We start from the raw sequence: 13,804 nt of genomic DNA, 5'->3' as shown, positions 1-13,804 counted from the left end.
AAAGGCGCGCACAAGGAAAAAAAAATAGCAACAACAACAAAAAACTAAACGAAAATAAAACAAAAAGTGCGAACGAAGCTGAACAAATTGCTGCAAAACAAAAGAATACAACAAAAACGTCGAACGCAAAAGGGAAATAGTAAAGGAATTTCGTCATCAGCAGCGAACATTGTGCTTGGCCCACACCCTTGAAGTGGCAGTCCTTTTGTCTGACTGCCACCGCCAACATTCACACTTATAGTTGTTTGTAGTTGTAGTTGCATTAAGTATTGTAGTGTGGTACAAAAACAACAATAAAGTTGTGTGTGCATAACCTTCATCACCAACGCACCGGTTTATACAAGGCAACGACGACCCACTAATCCACCGACCGACCTAACAGCGGCGACTTCATCGTCATTATCCTTAACGCCTCCATTCTAAGTATCTTTGTTGGCTGTGTTTTAGCCACTCAGCCCACGGTGTTCCACGGCGCCACAGCGATTCAGCGTTTTAGCGACGACTCAGCCTCGACCTCAGTCCAAAGCGCATTTGCACACCCGCTTGTGCACGTCATCGCTGGCGCTAACGCTTCGTTCTAGTCATCGTCAGTGCCATCATATAGACTGGGGAGCACTCTGCTCGTAAGTGTAGATGTGGTGTTGGTGTTAGCTGTGTATCGGTGTATCGCTGTGTGTGTTTGCGTGTACATTTTTGGTGTTTCATTACACATACTTATATGTATATGATATATATATTAATGTGTCTGTGTTGGCTTTTGGTGTAATTGTAAATTGTATGCTTACATATGTGTGGCAAACACACACACACACACGCACACACTATCACACATTTGCGTGGTCGTACATGTAAACAATTGCCTCATTGTTGGGCTTATTGAAAAGGCCACTCTAATACCTCTTTGTCAGCGATCGACCGCCAATGGAGAAAACCGCATTTCTGCAATTGTGTACGCACAGTGGTTATCGACGCTGAAGCTTGAATTCGTTAGTTGACTTTCAAAGGAATTTTATTTATTTTAAAAACTAGGGTTACCTGGAAATTGATAAATCATTTAAATATTGCTGTTGTAATATATATCTAAAATATACTCAAAGCTATGTCGGATCGATTTAGCAGCGATTTGCTTAGGCTTAAGGGGCTAGACCAGTGTACCCATAAAGAATTAGGCAATTTTCGTGATTTTTTTTAAGAAAGTACTATCGAATGTTTCGAAGTTTTTTGGACATAATAAAGTATATTTTCAGCAATATTTTAAGATTTTACAAAAATGTTGAAAAGTAATGGAGTTATGCTTCGGTGGTGCCAAAAAAAAAAAACGTTCCCCAACTGACATGATTCCGGCCCAATAAATAGCTAAAACAAAAAAATTCAAAAAGGTTATTAAAATGGAAGGTATTTTCTATACTATATTGAAAAACATCAAAATTGCGTAATTCTGAAAAAAATTTCGTTTTTTAGGTAAAAAAATGGTATTTTTTAATGCCGGATTGGCCATTTTCATAAATATATTAAATAATACTCAATTTGAAGTCGATCGGTCATAACCTCATTGAGTTGTGATGTCAGCAATTTTGGAAAATGTCGTTTTGAGAAAAATGCGTTTAAAGTTTCAACTATAGAGGTTTATACGAGCGAATGGCGGCTCTTTAGAACGCTGTCATTTAAAAACTATTCAAGATCGTAGCTTTTCACAGGATATTTTGGAAAGTATACACTATCGAATAAGCAAAAACCAAAAAAAAAAAATATGTTTTTAAGTGTCACACTGGTAAAGCCCCGTAATAGAATTTCTATTATATTCTATTCCAAGACGAATTTTCAATATTTTACAAAATTATGTATATTTGCATTAGATTATCAAATATATTTATTTTTATACTTATTTCCAATATGTTTTCGACATACTACTGATTTCTACAATACAAATCAACTCCACAATGTTTTAGTTTTAACTCATTCTCTCGACAATCGATTCTATCTAACCTGAAAGGATCTTAACTGACCGTCTGCGTTTCGAAAATGGAACTGTGATCATATTTGGCTATTACGATATTTGGTATACGTTCAATTCAGAATTTGTGTACAATTAAATATTTAAGAAATCGGTGTCTTACGTTAAGTATTCAAATATCAAGCTTTAACCGACCTTAAGGCGACAACCAATTAATTACCCTACAATTTATTACTATCTGAGAACTTCTGAAGTTTATCATACTTCCATGGCCTCGTGGATAATAGTAGTTGATAGACATATTTCCAATCGGCAGAAAAATCCAACTATGATGGGATCAAGGATAGAGATCCGCCCCAAAATAGTTGTTTTGGTATATGTCGCAAACCAATAAATTTATATAAACCAAACATTCTGCAGTCGGACGAAATCGGACGCCGACCTCCATACAAAGGTTAGGTTGAAAATTACTAAAAGTAAGTTAACTCACTAACGAAAAACGTCAGAAACACTAAATTTGCACTCAGATTTTTTTTTAAATTGAAAATGAGCGTGGCGTCGCCCACTTTTGGGTCAAAAACCTTATCTCAGGAACTACTCGACCGATTTCAATGAAATTCGGTAAATAATATTTTTTTGACACCCTCGTAGAAAATGGGCATAGTCAGTAACACCACGCCTACTTCACATATAACTCAAATTTGAATTCCATCACTTTATAATGTATACATAAGGAACCAATGAATATAGCAGAATAAAACTTTACACAAATATTGTATTTGAGGTGTTGCATCACTTGTGAAAAATTGTCGAAATCGGACTATAACTTTTCAAGACCCCGGATATCGAACATAATGAACTCAGCGCCTAAGGGTAATTTTTAACCGAAACTATGGGTAAATCTCTCAGATAATTTAATGTAATTCAGAGGATTTTTTCTTCTTCTAATACTGAGTCTCTGTTCCAAAAATTATTAAAATCGGGTCATAACATCTCCTAGCTCCCGTATACAAAATTATAGGTTTTTCAAAGATACGGCGGGCTTTATACCGCATATATCGGTTAATATGTGAGATATCTTAGCAGAATTAAGTGAGCATATAGTCTTGGATATAGTGTACCCTGCTGGTGAAAATGTAACAATTACCTCAGTTGTCTCATTTTTAAATAAAAAATACTAATATTCTTCAAATTTTCCACACAATATATTGCAAATCGGTCCACTGTATGCACACACATATTTAATAACCCATCCGCACCTCCTCGCCGTTGCTACGAGTGATTGTGGCGCCAGCATAAAACCACTGGCACAGCTCGATGACTGCATCCGACCACTTTATTCAGCTTTTGGCGTTTTCTGTCGATTTTTGTCGCTCGAAATCACAATGTAAATGGCGAGTCCATACTTTGCACCCACGACGTATATTGTACAAACAAATGTATTGTTCCGCCCCGCCCCATATCCTTGTGCCGCCGCTTTGTTATTATTTTGCAATGATTTTCGTAAACATCGATAAACTTTGTTTACATTCACCTCACAACACAGCCGCGGCAAATGTTAATCCTGTAAAAATTTGCGTAACAAATTTCGCACAACTCATGCCAGCGCCCGCCAGTGCAGGCCCCCTGCCTCACACTTACTCCCCTCCATGTAGTGCGCTGAATTGATTTTGCTTTTGGAAGTATTTGCCGAATCACATGTTTGCTTTGTTGTTGGCTTATTTACTCGTCTGCCTTGCACAGATTTGATTACTTAACTTAGCCGTTGTGCTTTGCCTTATCCTGCGCCTTATTCTGCTTTGCTTTGCGTCTCCATTGTGTGCACGTTGTTTCTTCTTCGCTGCTTCCGTTCAGTTATGTCAGTGATTTCTTTAGTCATTCCATTTACCTCCTCGCGATTTTATAACTCTTTTTGGTGCTTTTTCTTCCTCTTAGTGAGTTTATAGAGTCTATTTGTGTAGTGAGCTCGTGAGTGTCTGTGTATTACTCTAGTCTTCACATTTTTTCCCTAAACTTTTTGGTATGCTAATTTTTCCGGTCTTCAGCTATGGCTTTTGTGCTGCGTCACTTTTTGAGAATCTTGTTTCCTTTCTTTCGTGCCTTTCTTCTGTGCGTCCTTTTGCCGGGGCCAGCTTTCTTTCTTTGCATTGTTGTCAACATTTTTATCGCTTAATTTGATTAAAATCATTTTGCCCAAAATCTTATTGTAAAAATGCAGTCATTTCACAAATGACTTCGCAACAAATCAAAATTCTGTGAATTTGTATTAGAATTTGTTATAAAAGCATTTTCATTCTGCAAGTGACAAAAGCATTCGTTTTGGGCGGCGGGCATTTAAGTAATTAGTTAGCAATTTGTATAAATTTGGTCTAACAATGACCCACATTTTTTGAAGTCAGTTAACTGATCAAAAGGTTTAAATTAAATTTTATCTCAATTATTAATAATGTTATTAATTGAATCTTTTCTCTATTCAATTAATATTCTTATTAACAATTTAATTCTTATTTATCTTTGACGAATTACAGGTCTTTTTAGGTCTTATCAGATGAGATTTGTAATTTGAGAAAATTTGGAAAAAACTGTGTACAGTCCGAGATTTTTAATTAACATAAATTTGCATTACTCCTTACTAATTGAATGTAAATGGCATATCTAAAGAATCACATTATGAAATATTATAGCTCAATATCATCAATATCAATATCTGACGCTTTGAAGGACATATTTGATGTTAAGTCAACCAGGGGTGTGAGATCTGAAAATCATAAATTTTTTTGTGATGAAATTACATTAATTGTACATTGATTGGCGTTGCAACCGTTTAGCCGGTTATAGCCGAATCGACGATAGTGCGCCACCTCTCTCTCTCCTTCGCAGTTCGGCGCCAGTTGGAGATCCCAAGTGTAACCAGGTCGCTCTCCACCTGGTCCCTCCAACGGAGTGGAGGCCTTCCCCTTCCTCGGCTTCCTCCGGCGGGTACTGCATCGAACACTTTCAGGGCTGGAGTGTTTTCGTCCATTCGGACAACATGACCTAGCCAGCGTAGCCGCTGTCTTTTTATTCGCTGAACTATGTCAATGTCGTCGTATAACTCGTACAGCTCATCGTTCCATCGTCTGCGGTATTCGCCGTTGCCAATGTTCTGAGGACCATAAATCTTACGCAAAATTTTCCTCTCGAAAACTCCTAGTGTCGTCTCATCTGATGTTGCCATCGTCCAAGCTTCTGCACCGTAAAGCAGGACGGGAATGATAAGCGACTTGTAGAGCTTGATTTGGGTTCGTCGAGAGAGGACTTTACTGTTCAATTGCCTACTCAGTCCAAAGTAGCACCTGTTGGCAAGAGTTATTCTGCGCTGGATTTCGAGGCTGACATTGTTCGTGTTGTTGATGCTGGTTCCCAGGTATACGAAATTATCTACGACCTCGAAGATATGACTGTCAACAGTGACGTGGGAGCCAAGACGCGAATGCGCCGACTGTTTGTTTGATGACAGGAGATATTTCGTCTTGTCCTCATTCACCTCCAGACCCATTCGCTTCGCCTCCTTATCCATGCGGGAAAAAGCAGAATATATATTCTCTGACCTTGACCAATTGACAAGTAAATATATGTGGTACAAAGCCAACCGACAATTAATAGAAACATTATATTGGTTATATATAAGTGAAGGGAAGTGAGATTCGTAAAATGTTTGGCTCAAAATATCAGCAAAGATAGAATTTCCGTTTAATATTATTGAGAAATAACCAATATGCATTAATAAAAATCAATCATGGGGTTGGACAAAATTATTCTGACTATATAGGGGTAAGGGGAACTGAAATATTATTATTTTCTGGCATGAATCGCTATCTCCTACTCTTAGATTGAACTTATCATATATAGGAAGCGCTACTTGTGGCAAGTTTTGTTTGAATATCTTCGTCCACTTGCAATATTGACGCGCTGGAGAGAATCGGGTGCTATCGTCACTAGCTTGCCGCACTGCTATTCTCTGCAATTCTTACAGAAATTCCTAAATCTAAATTTCATGAAAATTTTTGATGGAATTATCAAACTTTCGTAAGTGAGGTTATTACATGACTTTTGTTCATTTTCACAGTATACCTTCAATCATTTATGCCAAACACTTATAATGCTTAGTAGTAGCTCTTGAGGTACATATATATGTCCATTAGACCCAATGGTCTTGTTTTCAAAAAGAGAGTTACTCGATTTGATCCACCTTGAGATCCTTGGGACTCTCTGTGAATATTTTTATAGTTTGATTCTGGTTCATGGAATAATGGTGTCTTGTGGATGTAGTCATGTTATGATTGCCCTCTAGTATCATCCTTTCCGAGGACCAGTCAATATAATAAGATTCCTTAGTTATTGGTAGACAGACGGAAATTTTGAAATATGGGCAGACGGACAGGTATCAATATCCATAAAATAATGAAAGTTCATATCGTCACCCGACCATTTGGGTATACCATTCATTACCCCGTATGATCTTTTTTGAATGTAACAAACATTTTATACATGACAGTAGTATGGATTTATCGGTTTATGTGTATATTTCTTTATTCTATAACTAGGTCTCTTCAAAATTCAAAATGTATCGTTCTCTAACTGTAGTGTTTGTATATAAATGAAAGGGGAAGGGGAAGCACACCCCGAAAGATCCCGACCTCAACTATGGTATATAAAGATTGATAAATCTTGAAAAATATCATACGTTGAGTCCATAAAAATTGGGACCCATACTATTTATTAGAGGGGAAATTTTATAGTTTATTTGCATTAACAAGCTCATTAGTTACTCAGTGTCCATACTTATTCTCTGTTTCTTATGTAATTTCTGCTACCAATAATAAATTATAACTTCAATTTGCTGAAGCTTTAAGGCAGCCAAATTATAATAGTATTGTTCGATTCGACTCCCATAACCCCAAAAATATTTGTTATAATTTATATGCCATATATTTTCTTTAAATGAGAGTAGACAGATGCAGAAATGGCATAGAGAGAAAATGCAATACTTTTTATAGATACTCCAATTACTATCACTATTTCAGAATGCTTATAAATACATATGTATGCATATAAAGAATCCGTATATGTTCACGAAAAATCAAATTCACTGCCCAGTTTCACTGGACCACACAATAAATATATGCACAAGATTATACACACAGCCAAATATATATATATATATATATATATATATATATATATTTGCGGGTTTTCCTTTTTCGGTTTTCGGCTTTTTTTTGTTTATTTATTTATTTGGCATAAACATGGCCAGCTCGAGATGTCAGCGACACGTGATGTCCATTTAGGGTAAGCTCATCAATTAATGAAACATCTGTAGTGAACAATAAAAATACGAACAAATAGTAAACGGATGATATAAGAGAACTGATGAGAAAATAATGGAGCTGGCAAAACGGCTCAAGGCGTCAGTGACTTAAGCGAACGTGCCAGCCTAAATTGGAACGAAGGGAAAAAATGGCGAATGTCGAAAAAATGTGAAGGAAAAACGTGCATTTATATACAGTTATATGAAGGAGTGTTGGTTATATAAATATATATGTATGTATAAAGACACACACATATATGTATGTATAATTATAGAGAGATATTTATTTCTATTGATCTAATAGAAAGGGGTTGGAAAAGAAATAGAAATCGCAGAAATAAAAATTAGAAAATTTTATTTACGAAACAACTTTTATGCAAAAATTCACTGGAATCACATGTTTTTGAAATCTTAATATTTTTCCTATGAATTTCGCAATATTGTCGAAGCAATTTTGTAGCAATAAGCAACATTCCAGCAAGTGCGTGTGTACGATGAAAATTGATTGCTTTTACTCAAAATTTCGCTATGTACTTATAACATACTCCATCAAAGTCCTTTTATGCATACATCTCCATTGTTGCACTCACACAAATACCCAGAAATATGAGTGTATGCATTTTCACTTGCATTGTGTAATCACGCAGCGCCAAGCCGCCATGGCGTATAAGTTACTTAACTGCTGCGCTGTAGCATAATGTGCACACATACACACTACTACACCTCCACTACGACTCACACTCACACGCTCATAGAGCTGATGTGCTGTGCATGCAGATAGTACTTGGCGTAAATTGAAAGCTTTTCTGCGCGACTAACGGCAAAAATAACGTTAAATTCTTGACAGAATTTCACCAGTCATCAGCGCCTACTCTACCACACATATCTGCTTACACATATGCCGTATGTTAAGCGCACTAACACATAGCATAGTACACATTCTGGCATTGAGCGTGTCCTTCAAAGTAAATGCGGCAAACAGTCTGTCAGAGATTCGCTGAAAATGTTACAAATGCTATGACATTACGAACAATTTGCTACTTAAGTATAGAAATCAATAAAAATTCTAACAGACTCACATACATATGTACTCGTGTAGATTGTTTTAGTTGATGGTATACAATTTTAATTCCAATTTGGTCACATGCTTTGTTAGAGAGACAATATTTAATTTATGACAAAAATTTCGTCTCTTCCTTCATTGATTCAGATTTGTCTTATCTGATCAACTTTAAAATAAAATACAAGAGTTTCTAAATCAACGATGCTTAAACACAATTCGCTGTTTGTATAGATTTTGAAATTTGAAGCGATGGTGAACTTTTATGAGCTTTCATAAAAAAGTTTGAAGCTTCTGTAAATTTGTTCCAGTGAAAGCTCGGACATTTATCTGATTTAGAGTAATGAATTTATTAAGATTAGTCTTTAATGGTGATTTCATGTATTTATGTGCATTTAATTATGTGCATTCATGTATGAGTTTTTAGAGCTTTGCAAATTTTGGTCATGGAAATCTTAGTGCAAAATTTTATATTCGTGAGAAAGCTTTTACGAAATATCATAAATGAGCTTTTGATGCCTTGCAAATTTTTCTATATTAATCTAATTTTGGCTCATGTAAACTTCAAAATAAATTATTTTCTTCAATGGTGATCTTTTATGAACATTCATCCATAAAATTTTAAAATTTTTTAATTTTTTATCGGGAAAGGGCTGTATATTTCTCTGATTTTGACAAACAGATTTATTAAAACAAAATTTCTTCTTTGACCGTGAGCTTTAATGAGCTTTCTTATATGAGCTCGTAAAGCTTTGCATTTTTTAAGAGAAAACACCGACTATTTCATTTTTATTTATCTAAAACTTAGCCTAAATTGTTTTCTTCATTGTAGAGCTTTTATGAACATACTTAACTGAGCTTTTAAAGCTATGTAAAATCTTCCAAATGATAACTTTACGCATTTGTCGAATTTCGACACATGGAAACATTAATACAAATATTTTTCTTCAATGCTGAACTTCTAAGAAAAAACTTTTTAAAAGCTTTTTAAAAATTTTCAAGTTTCAAATTTCCAAAAAAAATTTCAGATATTTTTCTGATTTTGACTCCTGCATATTTAAAAAAAACTCTAAGATTTTTTAAGCTTTAATTTTTTGTGCTTTTTGAGCATTGACGTTTCTCTTATATGAGAGCTTTGAACACTATCAGAATTTGATCGATTGAAATGAAAGGATATATTATTGTCTGCGATATTCTCAATGTCAGACGAAAATCATTAAAATCAATAACTAAAATTACTCGTCATTGTGTCTATAAATTGGTCCAAATTAGTAATTACCTCAACCATGAAAGCCCTACCACATTCGATATACAGTTATTTTGAAGTAACTTACTTTAAATTGCTTGCAATTACCCAGAGAACCAGAGAACCTTTCTCGAGTGGCATACTTCCTTTACAACTGGCACATATCCGGCATTTCCCCACATAGCAGACGATATTTCAAGCATAGATAAACGGCATGCATTTCTTACACCCATATTTATATGTATGTTTCTACACGAAAAACAGACAAAAGCATTTAGATACTGTCCATCAATTCTCCATCGCATTTCGAACCCTTCATACAAACTACTCCTCTAACATTTATCTTACCAACTTGTGCTCGGCTCTTTCATTTCATTTTTGTGGCATTTAATGAAACCGAAACGGAAATTTCAATTTTGTGAACATTTGTGCAAATCAGCTGACAATTTGTAATAACCAGCAATGAATTTCCCCACACGGCCCTCACACACACACACAACCACATATAAGATGCATGACAGTGTAAATGAGTTTAGCAATTTAGGCAAAACTGAAGAGCACTGAAGACCTTATATGAGTATGGGTTTGTATGAGTGTATGTATGTTGAAAGCATTGTGAGTGACAAAAAGCTGGTGATGGACCCGAAATTTTAGGGTTGCAGGGTCGTGTTAGTGCTGCAATCTTCTACAGTTATGTGTTAAATTTTGTGGATGACCACAATTTATATTTTTCATGCATATGGTGGAGGCTCTCAGCTCAATATATCATGCATATATAGAGTCACTCCGTAAACTAAATTATAAAAAATTGCTAGAATGTGGAGTGGGTAATACTATGTTACAGCTATGCTACACAGCCTTATGATAGCTGCGGCTCAGCCTTCTTTTATTCACAGTTTCAAGCTGGTCAAGCAACATTAGATTTCTCTAAAGTGTTGCAAGCACCACCCTTTATACATCCATACTATATTAGTAACTCATATGTATGTAGCTGTGCTTCCATCATCTTCACTGACACTTGCAGTTGTTATTTGCTCTTTTTGCATTGTTTTTCGTTTTATTCTTCGGCCTTAGCTCTTTGCACTTCGCCTGCCCAGCTGTCTCTGCCTTTGACATTCAATTCAACTCTTTAACGGAAATTAGGCAATTAGTGTTGCCATCACCAGCACTTTTTGCAGTGCTTGGGGTCCACTCACATGTTCTTTTATATTTGCATGAAGTGACATTTTTCCATTTTGAGCTTTAACAAAGCGTCGCTAACATGTGGCCGTTCTCAACACGTTTCTTTTTTCGTTTTTGTAAAATGTCATTAATGCAAGTACTTACACAGAATTGAAAATTTCTTTGCTGGTGTTGGCAAAAACCTTCACTTAGCCAACATTTTACCTCACACTCGGCGAGCACTGTTGCTGAAAATACCCTTTTCACTTGTCAGATCTTCCAATAAGAGCCTTGCTGAGTAAAGATCGATGGAAGAACACTTCTGATTTGTGCTATTTGCATGAGCGCGATTTTAAAATAACCTTGACGGGCTCATTATCATCATTTGCTTGTGTCTACTTGTATATTTTGTTTTTACGCTGTCAATTAATTACAACAAAAATTTCCTTATTTATATCATACACTTTAAAAATATTGTGATATGTTGAGCAGTTACGATTTAACATTTAACATTTAACATTTAACATTTAACATTTAACATTTAACATTTAACATTTAACATTTAACATTTAACATTTAACATTTAACATTTAACATTTAACATTTAACATTTAACATTTAACATTTAACATTTAACATTTAACATTTAACATTTAACATTTAACATTTAACATTTAACATTTAACATTTAACATTTAACATTTAACATTTAACATTTAACATTTAACATTTAACATTTAACATTTAACATTTAACATTTAACATTTAACATTTAACATTTAACATTTAACATTTAACATTTAACATTTAACATTTAACATTTAACATTTAACATTTAACATTTAACATTTAACATTTAACATTTAACATTTAACATTTAACATTTAACATTTAACATTTAACATTTAACATTTAACATTTAACATTTAACATTTAACATTTAACATTTAACATTTAACATTTAACATTTAACATTTAACATTTAACATTTAACATTTAACATTTAACATTTAACATTTAACATTTAACATTTAACATTTAACATTTAACATTTAACATTTAACATTTAACATTTAACATTTAACATTTAACATTTAACATTTAACATTTAACATTTAACATTTAACATTTAACATTTAACATTTAACATTTAACATTTAACATTTAACATTTAACATTTAACATTTAACATTTAACATTTAACATTTAACATTTAACATTTAACATTTAACATTTAACATTTAACATTTAACATTTAACATTTAACATTTAACATTTAACATTTAACATATAACATTTAACATTTAACATTTAACATTTAACATTTAACATTTAACATTTAACATTTAACATTTAACATTTAACATTTAACATTTAACATTTAACATTTAACATTTAACATTTAACATTTAACATTTAACATTTAACATTTAACATTTAACATTTAACATTTAACATTTAACATTTAACATTTAACATTTAACATTTAACATTTAACATTTAACATTTAACATTTAACATTTAACATTTAACATTTAACATTTAACATTTAACATTTAACATTTAACATTTAACATTTAACATTTAACATTTAACATTTAACATTTAACATTTAACATTTAACATTTAACATTTAACATTTAACATTTAACATTTAACATTTAACATTTAACATTTAACATTTAACATTTAACATTTAACATTTAACATTTAACATTTAACATTTAACATTTAACATTTAACATTTAACATTTAACATTTAACATTTAACATTTAACATTTAACATTTAACATTTAACATTTAACATTTAACATTTAACATTTAACATTTAACATTTAACATTTAACATTTAACATTTAACATTTAACATTTAACATTTAACATTTAACATTTAACATTTAACATTTAACATTTAACATTTAACATTTAACATTTAACATTTAACATTTAACATTTAACATTTAACATTTAACATTTAACATTTAACATTTAACATTTAACATTTAACATTTAACATTTAACATTTAACATTTAACATTTAACATTTAACATTTAACATTTAACATTTAACATTTAACATTTAACATTTAACATTTAACATTTAACATTTAACATCGTGAATCCAATTTCGGTTGTTTGTAATTAAAATGCTTCCTTTTCTTATCGCCACAGCGGTTTTGTGTTTCACTTACTTACGATTACCCTTTCTTGCGTAATTCTATTTGCATTTTGGTGATTTGTTTAGCTTGATTGTCATTGTTTACTTGTATCATTCATGCTTTGACCTTTCGTGGCATTGATTACTTCGGAAGTAACCTCTGAGTTCATGCATACATACACACACTTGCTCAAAGCTTTACATACGCATATTGGCACTGTTCCAAGTCCCTTTAGAATTGTGAATATTTGGCTTACTGCCAAATTTATCACGTACGCACGCACAGTTGCGTAAACAAAGTTGGAAAAAATCCGAAAAAAAGAGTCGAAAGTACAAGTGCAAATATGGATTGCGTGCCTATTCTCATTGGAGCAGCACGCACACGCGGGTATGAGTACATGATGCCAGAACTTGATATGCAGCGCCTTTGCTGGACGAGCACACTGAAGCAATCAGAATTCTTGTGAACTTAGCCATTTTTCATTTTCGCAGCGTTTATTGATCTTCTATGCATAGGCGCCAATGATTGCTGTTGCAGTTGCAAGGACCCTTAGTTGCAAGTGGCATGAAAAAGTAGATCGATTTCTCAATAAAACAAACAAGAAAGTAACAGTAGTAATACAGTATTAGCGAATGTTTAAGAATTAATTTAAAAATTTTATATGAAACCGCCTTTTATTTGTGTGTCTGTGTTTGTGAATTTGGAGCAAACCGCTTACATAAGTTCACTCTCAAGCAAAGTGTGTTACAACAACACTATAAAAAAACTTGAAACTACCCTAGTAAAATGTGCCAACACAGACTTAACCAAATAAGCAAACAATAACATATTCCATTGTAATCAGCAGTTGCAAAAAAAAACAACAAAATTTTA

At 33.2% G+C, this 13,804-nt stretch overlaps 1 protein-coding gene across 2 annotated transcripts in view; it reads left to right on the top strand.

Annotated features, from left to right (window-relative positions):
• LOC105211906 (complexin) overlaps positions 1 to 13,804 on the top strand; it is a 290,240-nt gene that overhangs the window by 3,190 nt on the left and 273,246 nt on the right. The gene's annotated exons all lie outside the window — the stretch shown is intronic.

Source organism: Zeugodacus cucurbitae, chromosome 2 (assembly GCF_028554725.1).
Source record: "Zeugodacus cucurbitae isolate PBARC_wt_2022May chromosome 2, idZeuCucr1.2, whole genome shotgun sequence".
Classification (NCBI taxonomy): Eukaryota; Metazoa; Arthropoda; class Insecta; order Diptera; family Tephritidae; genus Zeugodacus; species Zeugodacus cucurbitae.
The sequence above is the reverse complement of the archived record's forward strand: the minus strand, read 5'-3'. Positions and strand labels throughout refer to the sequence as shown.